Here is a 13,959-nt window from a genome sequence, read left to right on the forward strand (position 1 = left end):
CAACAACCATAAATACAAACGGCTCTTTTAGGAGCCACCAAGTCTAGAATAAAGTCATGACCAATCACGATATAAATTTGTAATCTACCCCCCAAATAGTATTCGCCGTCTCAGTTTGGGATTAATAACTGGATGGATACTTAGCCGCAAATAATTATGTCTCGCGGAAACTCGCTATTTCTACTTGTTTTTGCATGGTTCCATGTTCCTAGTTTTGTTCATAAATGCGTATACCAAAGCATATTTAGCGTTATTTCGGCTATAGCATGTAAGAAAGAAACAACAGCAACCACAGCATTGCTTGAAACTGAAACCAGTCTTAGGTCAGTTTAGCTCGGTGTAACATGAATTTAAAGACTGATGTGATTATATCATGAAAGTTGAAATTGCGTTTGCTTTTTATGCAGGTTTCATTCGCGCTGTTTCCAACAGGTTTTTATACGAACTTCGAGGTACATACCAAGCGACAATCGAACAACTTTCTGATCTTTTTAAACGAGTACACAATTAATCGCATTCCTACCAACCGGCAACAAACATTGCTGCTACTACTGAGCTTGAAATATTGTTTTCTTTGCGTCAAAATTACAAGAGATCGTCGTGATTTCATTCAGTACATAAGCTGTTTACGTAAAATAAACCAACACAGGTATAAACCGTCGTCGGTAACGACACAAACCAGCTTGCTCTCTTAATTCTGCGACAACAACAACGTACAACAACAGTTTATTCACTAACTAAAGACAAAAGCTTTACAGTATTGTATGCCCCGCAAAGAGCTATGAGGCTAATCTAGACGGGAAAAAATAATTTCCCTTTATAAGTAACGACTGCGCTACTGTAAAGTCACAAAAAAAGAAAAACATCGCGTGGACGCACCCAGTAAATAAAGCGCTGAATCGATTTCAGGTGTATGTTGTCTTGTTCATATGTATATAAACCTTCGGCAATGATCGTAATGAAAACAAATTCTCTTATCACGTATTTGGTCAGAGCTTTTCATACATTTGTTGGCTCCTAAAAGAGCCGTTGGTTTAAGTGTTGATCAGGGATCACAGTGTATTCTAACCCCCAAAACCGTACAGAGTACGTCCTTGTCGTTTCAGAGCGTATACTACGTCCATGGCTGTAACGGTCTTACGCTTGGCGTGCTCGGTGTAGGTCACGGCATCGCGGATAACGTTCTCAAGGAAAACTTTCAGAACACCGCGTGTCTCCTCGTAGATCAGTCCAGAAATTCGCTTTACACCCCCACGGCGAGCGAGACGACGGATCGCTGGCTTGGTAATTCCTTGGATATTATCGCGTAGAATCTTACGATGACGCTTAGCACCACCTTTGCCCAAGCCTTTACCTCCTTTGCCGCGACCGGACATTCTCGGTTGTCTGAATTATCGTCAAGGTTTAAAAAGGGACAGGTCTCGCACTATGTTAAATCACTGCAGAACAGAAATTACTTTTCAATCTATACCCTTCAATCTGACCTCTCGGGAAACATTATTTCTTGTATTTACATAGATTTGTTCTTAGTAAAAGGACAACAAAAGAATATTATAATTTTCTTTCGCCCCACTGTCTATTGTAAGGCATGCAAATCAAAGCAGGGTGTCTCCGAAGCCGAACCAATCAGAAATACATAAATTCTTAAATATCCAATCGGCTTGCGACAGCCTCCTGATAAATCGCGGCCATAAAAATTGCCAAGCTTTCACATAGAGCCTTTAATCTTCTGAACATCAGTTTCACAGTCATGGCCCGAACCAAGCAAACAGCGAGAAAGTCCACCGGAGGAAAAGCGCCTCGTAAACAGCTGGCTACTAAGGCAGCTCGAAAGAGCGCTCCTGCTACTGGTGGCGTGAAAAAACCGCACCGTTACAGGCCAGGAACAGTGGCACTCAGAGAGATCCGTCGTTATCAGAAGTCCACCGAGTTGCTGATTCGCAAGTTACCGTTTCAGCGTCTTGTTCGAGAAATCGCTCAGGATTTCAAGACCGACTTGCGCTTTCAAAGCTCAGCCGTGCTGGCTCTTCAAGAGGCTAGCGAAGCCTACCTGGTTGGTCTTTTCGAGGACACCAACCTTTGCGCCATTCACGCTAAACGTGTCACCATCATGCCTAAAGATATCCAGTTGGCTCGTAGGATCCGGGGCGAACGTGCATAACAGCTCAGCTCGGTTCTGACAATCTCACATTACAAACGGCTCCTTTAGGAGCCACCACCTGACAATAAAAGTTAATGGCCAATAAACTACTTCTTACCTTGTCTCTACTTATTTCTTTATTAGTTACTAGTGAAATGAGACAGACACAATTCTCATACTCTACGCCGTTACAGGTTTTTCGCGATAATACACACAACACAAGCGCTGCACAGGACACAGTAGAGTACTAGCATCTCTAAGCTTACCAAAAAATTAGTGATTGCGCCCAACATCTCCTTATTCGTTCAGTTAATCTCTCTGCCTGTCTTCCTAAGTTGACGTTTACAATCCATCTCATTTTCAAAGAACTTAGCAAACGTCTTAGAGGTAACAGATCTATCGCGATCAGTAGTAGTAACTGATCCCTCTGCGGTCCGCTATAACAACTTAAGAAAAGAGTTGCGCAAGTAACCAACATTAGCTATCGCTGTGGAGACTATAACGAGACATGTCTGCCAAAAGCAACCCAGAAGAAAGCTTCTAAACAGCCGGCCGAACACCCTAAGTATGCAGAAATGATCATACAAGCCCTTCACGCCCTGAAAGATCGTAATGGTTCCTCGCGTCAGGCTCTCGACAAGTACGTTAAGAACCATTTCAAAGTGGGAGACAAAGCAAGTCATTTTATTAAAATGGCTCTTAAGAGAGGCGTGGAGAGTGGTCAATTTATCAACACCAAAGGGTCCGGAGCTTCAGGTTCTTTCAAGGTCAACAAAGAAGTACAGAAAGCAAAGGCAGCCAAAGACCCGGCGAAGAAGACCAAAACCGCCGATCCAGCCAACAAACCAAAAATAAAGAAGGTCGCCGCGAAAGAAGAGACCGCCCGCAAACCAGCCGAGAAAACCAAGAAATCGCCGGGTAAGAAAGTTTCCAGCAGCAAGAAGAAGACACCTCTCGTGCCAAAGAAGACTGCTACAAAGAAGCCGTTGCCTAAGAAAGCGAAAGAAAGCAAAGCCTCGGTTAAAAAAACAGCCAACAAGAAAGTCAGTGGCAAGTAAAACTCGCCCGCTTATTCAACTACCGGCTCCTTTAGGAGCCACCAAATAAAGTAAAGTCATCACCAATATCACCTCTAGTATGTTGACCTTAGGTCACCGTCACCTATAGCACAGTATTTATTTCTCCTTTGCCGAAACTGATTTCGTTTTTGTTGAGCAGAAGGTTACTTGAACCGCGGCTTAGAGACGCCTTAAAAGAGTAAACAAAAGCCACTCCATAAGATCAGATCAGATCAGATCAGATCAGATCAGATAAGATAAATACTTTTTATTCGAAGTGGTCAGTACATGCACCTTAGTCAAGAAACTGGTTATCAGGTACCCGGGTAATGAAAACTACCCTAAACATCAATATTGAATAGTAAGAATCCCTCCCGCTTAACTGATTTGAAGTATTAAAACCCTTACATCCCGGAAAATATATATTTGCAGCCTGGTAAATCGTTCTCTTGTTCTCAAGTGCAGTACCGAAATGACCTGTTCATGCCTGTAACACTTTTAAGTAACGTTGTTTTACGAACCACGTCAGTTGATTCTCTGGCGTGGTGTAGTGGTCATCGCGCTGGGAAGGAGATCCTGCGGAAACTGTTGGGTTCGGTGCGTGTTGTCAACCAGCAATCGTTTATTTGTTTCTTTTTTTTCTTCTTTTCTCTTTGCTTACATAAAAATCATCTTTTAAAGCCTTTATCTGTTTTTTTGTTGTTGTTGTTTTGTTTTTTTTTTTATGTAAAAAGTAAAGTTGAACGGGGAAATAGAGGAATGATTTGTTCGTTCATTGAAATTTTTTAATGGGAGCAAGTGTGCGAGCGAGCGAGTGTCGGGGTTTATAATGACGATTGAAAACTCTAAGAAACCCTGTTGAGTATTGATCATTGCTTTTTTTGACATTTGGTGGCTCCTAAAAGAGCCGTTGTTTAGATCTGGTATTGAAGAATGGACTTCACTTGCTACTAGTGTACTTCGTGACGGCCTTGGTACCCTCACTGACTGCGTGCTTTGCGAGTTCTCCTGGAAGGAGCAGTCTGATGGCTGTCTGAATCTCGCGGGAGCTGATAGTGGACTTCTTGTTGTAGTGGGCTAGACGGGAGGATTCTGTAGCAATGCGCTCGAAGATATCGTTCACGAAAGAGTTCATGATACCCATTGCTTTGCTGGAGATTCCGGTGTCAGGATGTACCTGCTTTAACACTTTGTAGATGTAGATCGCATAACTCTCCTTCCGTTTCGATCGCCGTTTTTTCGTACTGTCGCCCGACGTGGATTTTGCCTTACCGCCGCTCTTCTTCTCTCCTTTTTTAGCTGCAATCGGTTTAGGTGCCATGGTAAAGAAAGATATCTCTGCCTTTTCGAAATCGAGTTTTCTAATTCGGGATATCACAGTTTCTATTTATGTTGCCAAATTCAATAGGATCAATTAGTATGCGGATCGCAAGTTCTCGTCGGTGATTGGTGTTTTTTTTTCTTGGTGTAAACAATGGAGCGTGCCGCCAGTCGACACAAAGAGAACAATTGCAAGGCTAGAATTTCTTTTTATGAGCCAATGTTAGACTTTTGATTGGTGCAATCTGATCCACGAAACGCAGTCCGCGCGTGATAAATTATGGCGGCCGAAGTTATGTCTTGGAAAACAGTCTCCTGAAACTTAAACTGAAACTTAATATACGAGTTAGTCGACAAAATGACCGGACGAGGAAAAGGTAAAGCCCAGGGCACCAAGTCAAAGACTCGTTCTTCCAGGGCAGGACTACAGTTTCCTGTTGGTCGCATCCATCGCCTTCTTCGTAAAGGCAACTACGCTGAACGCGTCGGAGCCGGTGCTCCCGTGTACTTGGCTGCCGTACTTGAGTATCTGAGTGCTGAGATCCTCGAGTTAGCAGGAAACGCAGCACGCGACAACAAGAAGTCAAGAATCATTCCTCGTCACCTCCAGTTGGCTGTGCGAAATGACGAAGAATTAAACAAACTCCTTGCCGGTGTCACCATCGCTCAAGGCGGTGTTCTTCCCAACATTCAGGCAGTATTACTACCTAAAAAGACAGAGAAGAAACAACACTAAGCGACGGCAACAACCATAAATACAAACGGCTCTTTTAGGAGCCACCAAGTCTAGAATAAAGTCATGACCAATCACGATATAAATTTGTAATCTACCCCCCAAATAGTATTCGCCGTCTCAGTTTGGGATTAATAACTGGATGGATACTTAGCCGCAAATAATTATGTCTCGCGGAAACTCGCTATTTCTACTTGTTTTTGCATGGTTCCATGTTCCTAGTTTTGTTCATAAATGCGTATACCAAAGCATATTTAGCGTTATTTCGGCTATAGCATGTAAGAAAGAAACAACAGCAACCACAGCATTGCTTGAAACTGAAACCAGTCTTAGGTCAGTTTAGCTCGGTGTAACATGAATTTAAAGACTGATGTGATTATATCATGAAAGTTGAAATTGCGTTTGCTTTTTATGCAGGTTTCATTCGCGCTGTTTCCAACAGGTTTTTATACGAACTTCGAGGTACATACCAAGCGACAATCGAACAACTTTCTGATCTTTTTAAACGAGTACACAATTAATCGCATTCCTACCAACCGGCAACAAACATTGCTGCTACTACTGAGCTTGAAATATTGTTTTCTTTGCGTCAAAATTACAAGAGATCGTCGTGATTTCATTCAGTACATAAGCTGTTTACGTAAAATAAACCAACACAGGTATAAACCGTCGTCGGTAACGACACAAACCAGCTTGCTCTCTTAATTCTGCGACAACAACAACGTACAACAACAGTTTATTCACTAACTAAAGACAAAAGCTTTACAGTATTGTATGCCCCGCAAAGAGCTATGAGGCTAATCTAGACGGGAAAAAATAATTTCCCTTTATAAGTAACGACTGCGCTACTGTAAAGTCACAAAAAAAGAAAAACATCGCGTGGACGCACCCAGTAAATAAAGCGCTGAATCGATTTCAGGTGTATGTTGTCTTGTTCATATGTATATAAACCTTCGGCAATGATCGTAATGAAAACAAATTCTCTTATCACGTATTTGGTCAGAGCTTTTCATACATTTGTTGGCTCCTAAAAGAGCCGTTGGTTTAAGTGTTGATCAGGGATCACAGTGTATTCTAACCCCCAAAACCGTACAGAGTACGTCCTTGTCGTTTCAGAGCGTATACTACGTCCATGGCTGTAACGGTCTTACGCTTGGCGTGCTCGGTGTAGGTCACGGCATCGCGGATAACGTTCTCAAGGAAAACTTTCAGAACACCGCGTGTCTCCTCGTAGATCAGTCCAGAAATTCGCTTTACACCCCCACGGCGAGCGAGACGACGGATCGCTGGCTTGGTAATTCCTTGGATATTATCGCGTAGAATCTTACGATGACGCTTAGCACCACCTTTGCCCAAGCCTTTACCTCCTTTGCCGCGACCGGACATTCTCGGTTGTCTGAATTATCGTCAAGGTTTAAAAAGGGACAGGTCTCGCACTATGTTAAATCACTGCAGAACAGAAATTACTTTTCAATCTATACCCTTCAATCTGACCTCTCTCGGGAAACATTATTTCTTGTATTTACATAGATTTGTTCTTAGTAAAAGGACAACAAAAGAATATTATAATTTTCTTTCGCCCCACTGTCTATTGTAAGGCATGCAAATCAAAGCAGGGTGTCTCCGAAGCCGAACCAATCAGAAATACATAAATTCTTAAATATCCAATCGGCTTGCGACAGCCTCCTGATAAATCGCGGCCATAAAAATTGCCAAGCTTTCACATAGAGCCTTTAATCTTCTGAACATCAGTTTCACAGTCATGGCCCGAACCAAGCAAACAGCGAGAAAGTCCACCGGAGGAAAAGCGCCTCGTAAACAGCTGGCTACTAAGGCAGCTCGAAAGAGCGCTCCTGCTACTGGTGGCGTGAAAAAACCGCACCGTTACAGGCCAGGAACAGTGGCACTCAGAGAGATCCGTCGTTATCAGAAGTCCACCGAGTTGCTGATTCGCAAGTTACCGTTTCAGCGTCTTGTTCGAGAAATCGCTCAGGATTTCAAGACCGACTTGCGCTTTCAAAGCTCAGCCGTGCTGGCTCTTCAAGAGGCTAGCGAAGCCTACCTGGTTGGTCTTTTCGAGGACACCAACCTTTGCGCCATTCACGCTAAACGTGTCACCATCATGCCTAAAGATATCCAGTTGGCTCGTAGGATCCGGGGCGAACGTGCATAACAGCTCAGCTCGGTTCTGACAATCTCACATTACAAACGGCTCCTTTAGGAGCCACCACCTGACAATAAAAGTTAATGGCCAATAAACTACTTCTTACCTTGTCTCTACTTATTTCTTTATTAGTTACTAGTGAAATGAGACAGACACAATTCTCATACTCTACGCCGTTACAGGTTTTTCGCGATAATACACACAACACAAGCGCTGCACAGGACACAGTAGAGTACTAGCATCTCTAAGCTTACCAAAAAATTAGTGATTGCGCCCAACATCTCCTTATTCGTTCAGTTAATCTCTCTGCCTGTCTTCCTAAGTTGACGTTTACAATCCATCTCATTTTCAAAGAACTTAGCAAACGTCTTAGAGGTAACAGATCTATCGCGATCAGTAGTAACTGATCCCTCTGCGGTCCGCTATAACAACTTAAGAAAAGAGTTGCGCAAGTAACCAACATTAGCTATCGCTGTGGAGACTATAACGAGACATGTCTGCCAAAAGCACCCAGAAGAAAGCTTCTAAACAGCCGGCCGAACACCCTAAGTATGCAGAAATGATCATACAAGCCCTTCACGCCCTGAAAGATCGTAATGGTTCCTCGCGTCAGGCTCTCGACAAGTACGTTAAGAACCATTTCAAAGTGGGAGACAAAGCAAGTCATTTTATTAAAATGGCTCTTAAGAGAGGCGTGGAGAGTGGTCAATTTATCAACACCAAAGGGTCCGGAGCTTCAGGTTCTTTCAAGGTCAACAAAGAAGTACAGAAAGCAAAGGCAGCCAAAGACCCGGCGAAGAAGACCAAAACCGCCGATCCAGCCAACAAACCAAAAATAAAGAAGGTCGCCGCGAAAGAAAAGACCGCCCGCAAACCAGCCGAGAAAACCAAGAAATCGCCGGGTAAGAAAGTTTCCAGCAGCAAGAAGAAGACACCTCTCGTGCCAAAGAAGACTGCTACAAAGAAGCCGTTGCCTAAGAAAGCGAAAGAAAGCAAAGCCTCGGTTAAAAAAACAGCCAACAAGAAAGTCAGTGGCAAGTAAAACTCGCCCGCTTATTCAACTACCGGCTCCTTTAGGAGCCACCAAATAAAGTAAAGTCATCACCAATATCACCTCTAGTATGTTGACCTTAGGTCACCGTCACCTATAGCACAGTATTTATTTCTCCTTTGCCGAAACTGATTTCGTTTTTGTTGAGCAGAAGGTTACTTGAACCGCGGCTTAGAGACGCCTTAAAAGAGTAAACAAAAGCCACTCCATAAGATCAGATCAGATCAGATCAGATCAGATCAGATAAGATAAATACTTTTTATTCGAAGTGGTCAGTACATGCACCTTAGTCAAGAAACTGGTTATCAGGTACCCGGGTAATGAAAACTACCCTAAACATCAATATTGAATAGTAAGAATCCCTCCCGCTTAACTGATTTGAAGTATTAAAACCCTTACATCCCGGAAAATATATATTTGCAGCCTGGTAAATCGTTCTCTTGTTCTCAAGTGCAGTACCGAAATGACCTGTTCATGCCTGTAACACTTTTAAGTAACGTTGTTTTACGAACCACGTCAGTTGATTCTCTGGCGTGGTGTAGTGGTCATCGCGCTGGGAAGGAGATCCTGCGGAAACTGTTGGGTTCGGTGCGTGTTGTCAACCAGCAATCGTTTATTTGTTTCTTTTTTTTCTTCTTTTCTCTTTGCTTACATAAAAATCATCTTTTAAAGCCTTTATCTGTTTTTTTGTTGTTGTTGTTTTGTTTTTTTTTTTATGTAAAAAGTAAAGTTGAACGGGGAAATAGAGGAATGATTTGTTCGTTCATTGAAATTTTTTAATGGGAGCAAGTGTGCGAGCGAGCGAGTGTCGGGGTTTATAATGACGATTGAAAACTCTAAGAAACCCTGTTGAGTATTGATCATTGCTTTTTTTGACATTTGGTGGCTCCTAAAAGAGCCGTTGTTTAGATCTGGTATTGAAGAATGGACTTCACTTGCTACTAGTGTACTTCGTGACGGCCTTGGTACCCTCACTGACTGCGTGCTTTGCGAGTTCTCCTGGAAGGAGCAGTCTGATGGCTGTCTGAATCTCGCGGGAGCTGATAGTGGACTTCTTGTTGTAGTGGGCTAGACGGGAGGATTCTGTAGCAATGCGCTCGAAGATATCGTTCACGAAAGAGTTCATGATACCCATTGCTTTGCTGGAGATTCCGGTGTCAGGATGTACCTGCTTTAACACTTTGTAGATGTAGATCGCATAACTCTCCTTCCGTTTCGATCGCCGTTTTTTCGTACTGTCGCCCGACGTGGATTTTGCCTTACCGCCGCTCTTCTTCTCTCCTTTTTTAGCTGCAATCGGTTTAGGTGCCATGGTAAAGAAAGATATCTCTGCCTTTTCGAAATCGAGTTTTCTAATTCGGGATATCACAGTTTCTATTTATGTTGCCAAATTCAATAGGATCAATTAGTATGCGGATCGCAAGTTCTCGTCGGTGATTGGTGTTTTTTTTCTTGGTGTAAACAATGGAGCGTGCCGCCAGTCGACACAAAGAGAACAATTGCAAGGCTAGAATTTCTTTTTATGAGCCAATGTTAGACTTTTGATTGGTGCAATCTGATCCACGAAACGCAGTCCGCGCGTGATAAATTATGGCGGCCGAAGTTATGTCTTGGAAAACAGTCTCCTGAAACTTAAACTGAAACTTAATATACGAGTTAGTCGACAAAATGACCGGACGAGGAAAAGGTAAAGCCCAGGGCACCAAGTCAAAGACTCGTTCTTCCAGGGCAGGACTACAGTTTCCTGTTGGTCGCATCCATCGCCTTCTTCGTAAAGGCAACTACGCTGAACGCGTCGGAGCCGGTGCTCCCGTGTACTTGGCTGCCGTACTTGAGTATCTGAGTGCTGAGATCCTCGAGTTAGCAGGAAACGCAGCACGCGACAACAAGAAGTCAAGAATCATTCCTCGTCACCTCCAGTTGGCTGTGCGAAATGACGAAGAATTAAACAAACTCCTTGCCGGTGTCACCATCGCTCAAGGCGGTGTTCTTCCCAACATTCAGGCAGTATTACTACCTAAAAAGACAGAGAAGAAACAACACTAAGCGACGGCAACAACCATAAATACAAACGGCTCTTTTAGGAGCCACCAAGTCTAGAATAAAGTCATGACCAATCACGATATAAATTTGTAATCTACCCCCCAAATAGTATTCGCCGTCTCAGTTTGGGATTAATAACTGGATGGATACTTAGCCGCAAATAATTATGTCTCGCGGAAACTCGCTATTTCTACTTGTTTTTGCATGGTTCCATGTTCCTAGTTTTGTTCATAAATGCGTATACCAAAGCATATTTAGCGTTATTTCGGCTATAGCATGTAAGAAAGAAACAACAGCAACCACAGCATTGCTTGAAACTGAAACCAGTCTTAGGTCAGTTTAGCTCGGTGTAACATGAATTTAAAGACTGATGTGATTATATCATGAAAGTTGAAATTGCGTTTGCTTTTTATGCAGGTTTCATTCGCGCTGTTTCCAACAGGTTTTTATACGAACTTCGAGGTACATACCAAGCGACAATCGAACAACTTTCTGATCTTTTTAAACGAGTACACAATTAATCGCATTCCTACCAACCGGCAACAAACATTGCTGCTACTACTGAGCTTGAAATATTGTTTTCTTTGCGTCAAAATTACAAGAGATCGTCGTGATTTCATTCAGTACATAAGCTGTTTACGTAAAATAAACCAACACAGGTATAAACCGTCGTCGGTAACGACACAAACCAGCTTGCTCTCTTAATTCTGCGACAACAACAACGTACAACAACAGTTTATTCACTAACTAAAGACAAAAGCTTTACAGTATTGTATGCCCCGCAAAGAGCTATGAGGCTAATCTAGACGGGAAAAAATAATTTCCCTTTATAAGTAACGACTGCGCTACTGTAAAGTCACAAAAAAAGAAAAACATCGCGTGGACGCACCCAGTAAATAAAGCGCTGAATCGATTTCAGGTGTATGTTGTCTTGTTCATATGTATATAAACCTTCGGCAATGATCGTAATGAAAACAAATTCTCTTATCACGTATTTGGTCAGAGCTTTTCATACATTTGTTGGCTCCTAAAAGAGCCGTTGGTTTAAGTGTTGATCAGGGATCACAGTGTATTCTAACCCCCAAAACCGTACAGAGTACGTCCTTGTCGTTTCAGAGCGTATACTACGTCCATGGCTGTAACGGTCTTACGCTTGGCGTGCTCGGTGTAGGTCACGGCATCGCGGATAACGTTCTCAAGGAAAACTTTCAGAACACCGCGTGTCTCCTCGTAGATCAGTCCAGAAATTCGCTTTACACCCCCACGGCGAGCGAGACGACGGATCGCTGGCTTGGTAATTCCTTGGATATTATCGCGTAGAATCTTACGATGACGCTTAGCACCACCTTTGCCCAAGCCTTTACCTCCTTTGCCGCGACCGGACATTCTCGGTTGTCTGAATTATCGTCAAGGTTTAAAAAGGGACAGGTCTCGCACTATGTTAAATCACTGCAGAACAGAAATTACTTTTCAATCTATACCCTTCAATCTGACCTCTCGGGAAACATTATTTCTTGTATTTACATAGATTTGTTCTTAGTAAAAGGACAACAAAAGAATATTATAATTTTCTTTCGCCCCACTGTCTATTGTAAGGCATGCAAATCAAAGCAGGGTGTCTCCGAAGCCGAACCAATCAGAAATACATAAATTCTTAAATATCCAATCGGCTTGCGACAGCCTCCTGATAAATCGCGGCCATAAAAATTGCCAAGCTTTCACATAGAGCCTTTAATCTTCTGAACATCAGTTTCACAGTCATGGCCCGAACCAAGCAAACAGCGAGAAAGTCCACCGGAGGAAAAGCGCCTCGTAAACAGCTGGCTACTAAGGCAGCTCGAAAGAGCGCTCCTGCTACTGGTGGCGTGAAAAAACCGCACCGTTACAGGCCAGGAACAGTGGCACTCAGAGAGATCCGTCGTTATCAGAAGTCCACCGAGTTGCTGATTCGCAAGTTACCGTTTCAGCGTCTTGTTCGAGAAATCGCTCAGGATTTCAAGACCGACTTGCGCTTTCAAAGCTCAGCCGTGCTGGCTCTTCAAGAGGCTAGCGAAGCCTACCTGGTTGGTCTTTTCGAGGACACCAACCTTTGCGCCATTCACGCTAAACGTGTCACCATCATGCCTAAAGATATCCAGTTGGCTCGTAGGATCCGGGGCGAACGTGCATAACAGCTCAGCTCGGTTCTGACAATCTCACATTACAAACGGCTCCTTTAGGAGCCACCACCTGACAATAAAAGTTAATGGCCAATAAACTACTTCTTACCTTGTCTCTACTTATTTCTTTATTAGTTACTAGTGAAATGAGACAGACACAATTCTCATACTCTACGCCGTTACAGGTTTTTCGCGATAATACACACAACACAAGCGCTGCACAGGACACAGTAGAGTACTAGCATCTCTAAGCTTACCAAAAAATTAGTGATTGCGCCCAACATCTCCTTATTCGTTCAGTTAATCTCTCTGCCTGTCTTCCTAAGTTGACGTTTACAATCCATCTCATTTTCAAAGAACTTAGCAAACGTCTTAGAGGTAACAGATCTATCGCGATCAGTAGTAACTGATCCCTCTGCGGTCCGCTATAACAACTTAAGAAAAGAGTTGCGCAAGTAACCAACATTAGCTATCGCTGTGGAGACTATAACGAGACATGTCTGCCAAAAGCACCCAGAAGAAAGCTTCTAAACAGCCGGCCGAACACCCTAAGTATGCAGAAATGATCATACAAGCCCTTCACGCCCTGAAAGATCGTAATGGTTCCTCGCGTCAGGCTCTCGACAAGTACGTTAAGAACCATTTCAAAGTGGGAGACAAAGCAAGTCATTTTATTAAAATGGCTCTTAAGAGAGGCGTGGAGAGTGGTCAATTTATCAACACCAAAGGGTCCGGAGCTTCAGGTTCTTTCAAGGTCAACAAAGAAGTACAGAAAGCAAAGGCAGCCAAAGACCCGGCGAAGAAGACCAAAACCGCCGATCCAGCCAACAAACCAAAAATAAAGAAGGTCGCCGCGAAAGAAAAGACCGCCCGCAAACCAGCCGAGAAAACCAAGAAATCGCCGGGTAAGAAAGTTTCCAGCAGCAAGAAGAAGACACCTCTCGTGCCAAAGAAGACTGCTACAAAGAAGCCGTTGCCTAAGAAAGCGAAAGAAAGCAAAGCCTCGGTTAAAAAAACAGCCAACAAGAAAGTCAGTGGCAAGTAAAACTCGCCCGCTTATTCAACTACCGGCTCCTTTAGGAGCCACCAAATAAAGTAAAGTCATCACCAATATCACCTCTAGTATGTTGACCTTAGGTCACCGTCACCTATAGCACAGTATTTATTTCTCCTTTGCCGAAACTGATTTCGTTTTTGTTGAGCAGAAGGTTACTTGAACCGCGGCTTAGAGACGCCTTAAAAGAGTAAACAAAAGCCACTCCATAAGATCAGATCAGATCAGATCAGATCA

Source organism: Porites lutea, chromosome 12 (assembly GCF_958299795.1).
Source record: "Porites lutea chromosome 12, jaPorLute2.1, whole genome shotgun sequence".
NCBI classification, from domain to species: domain Eukaryota; kingdom Metazoa; phylum Cnidaria; class Anthozoa; order Scleractinia; family Poritidae; genus Porites; species Porites lutea.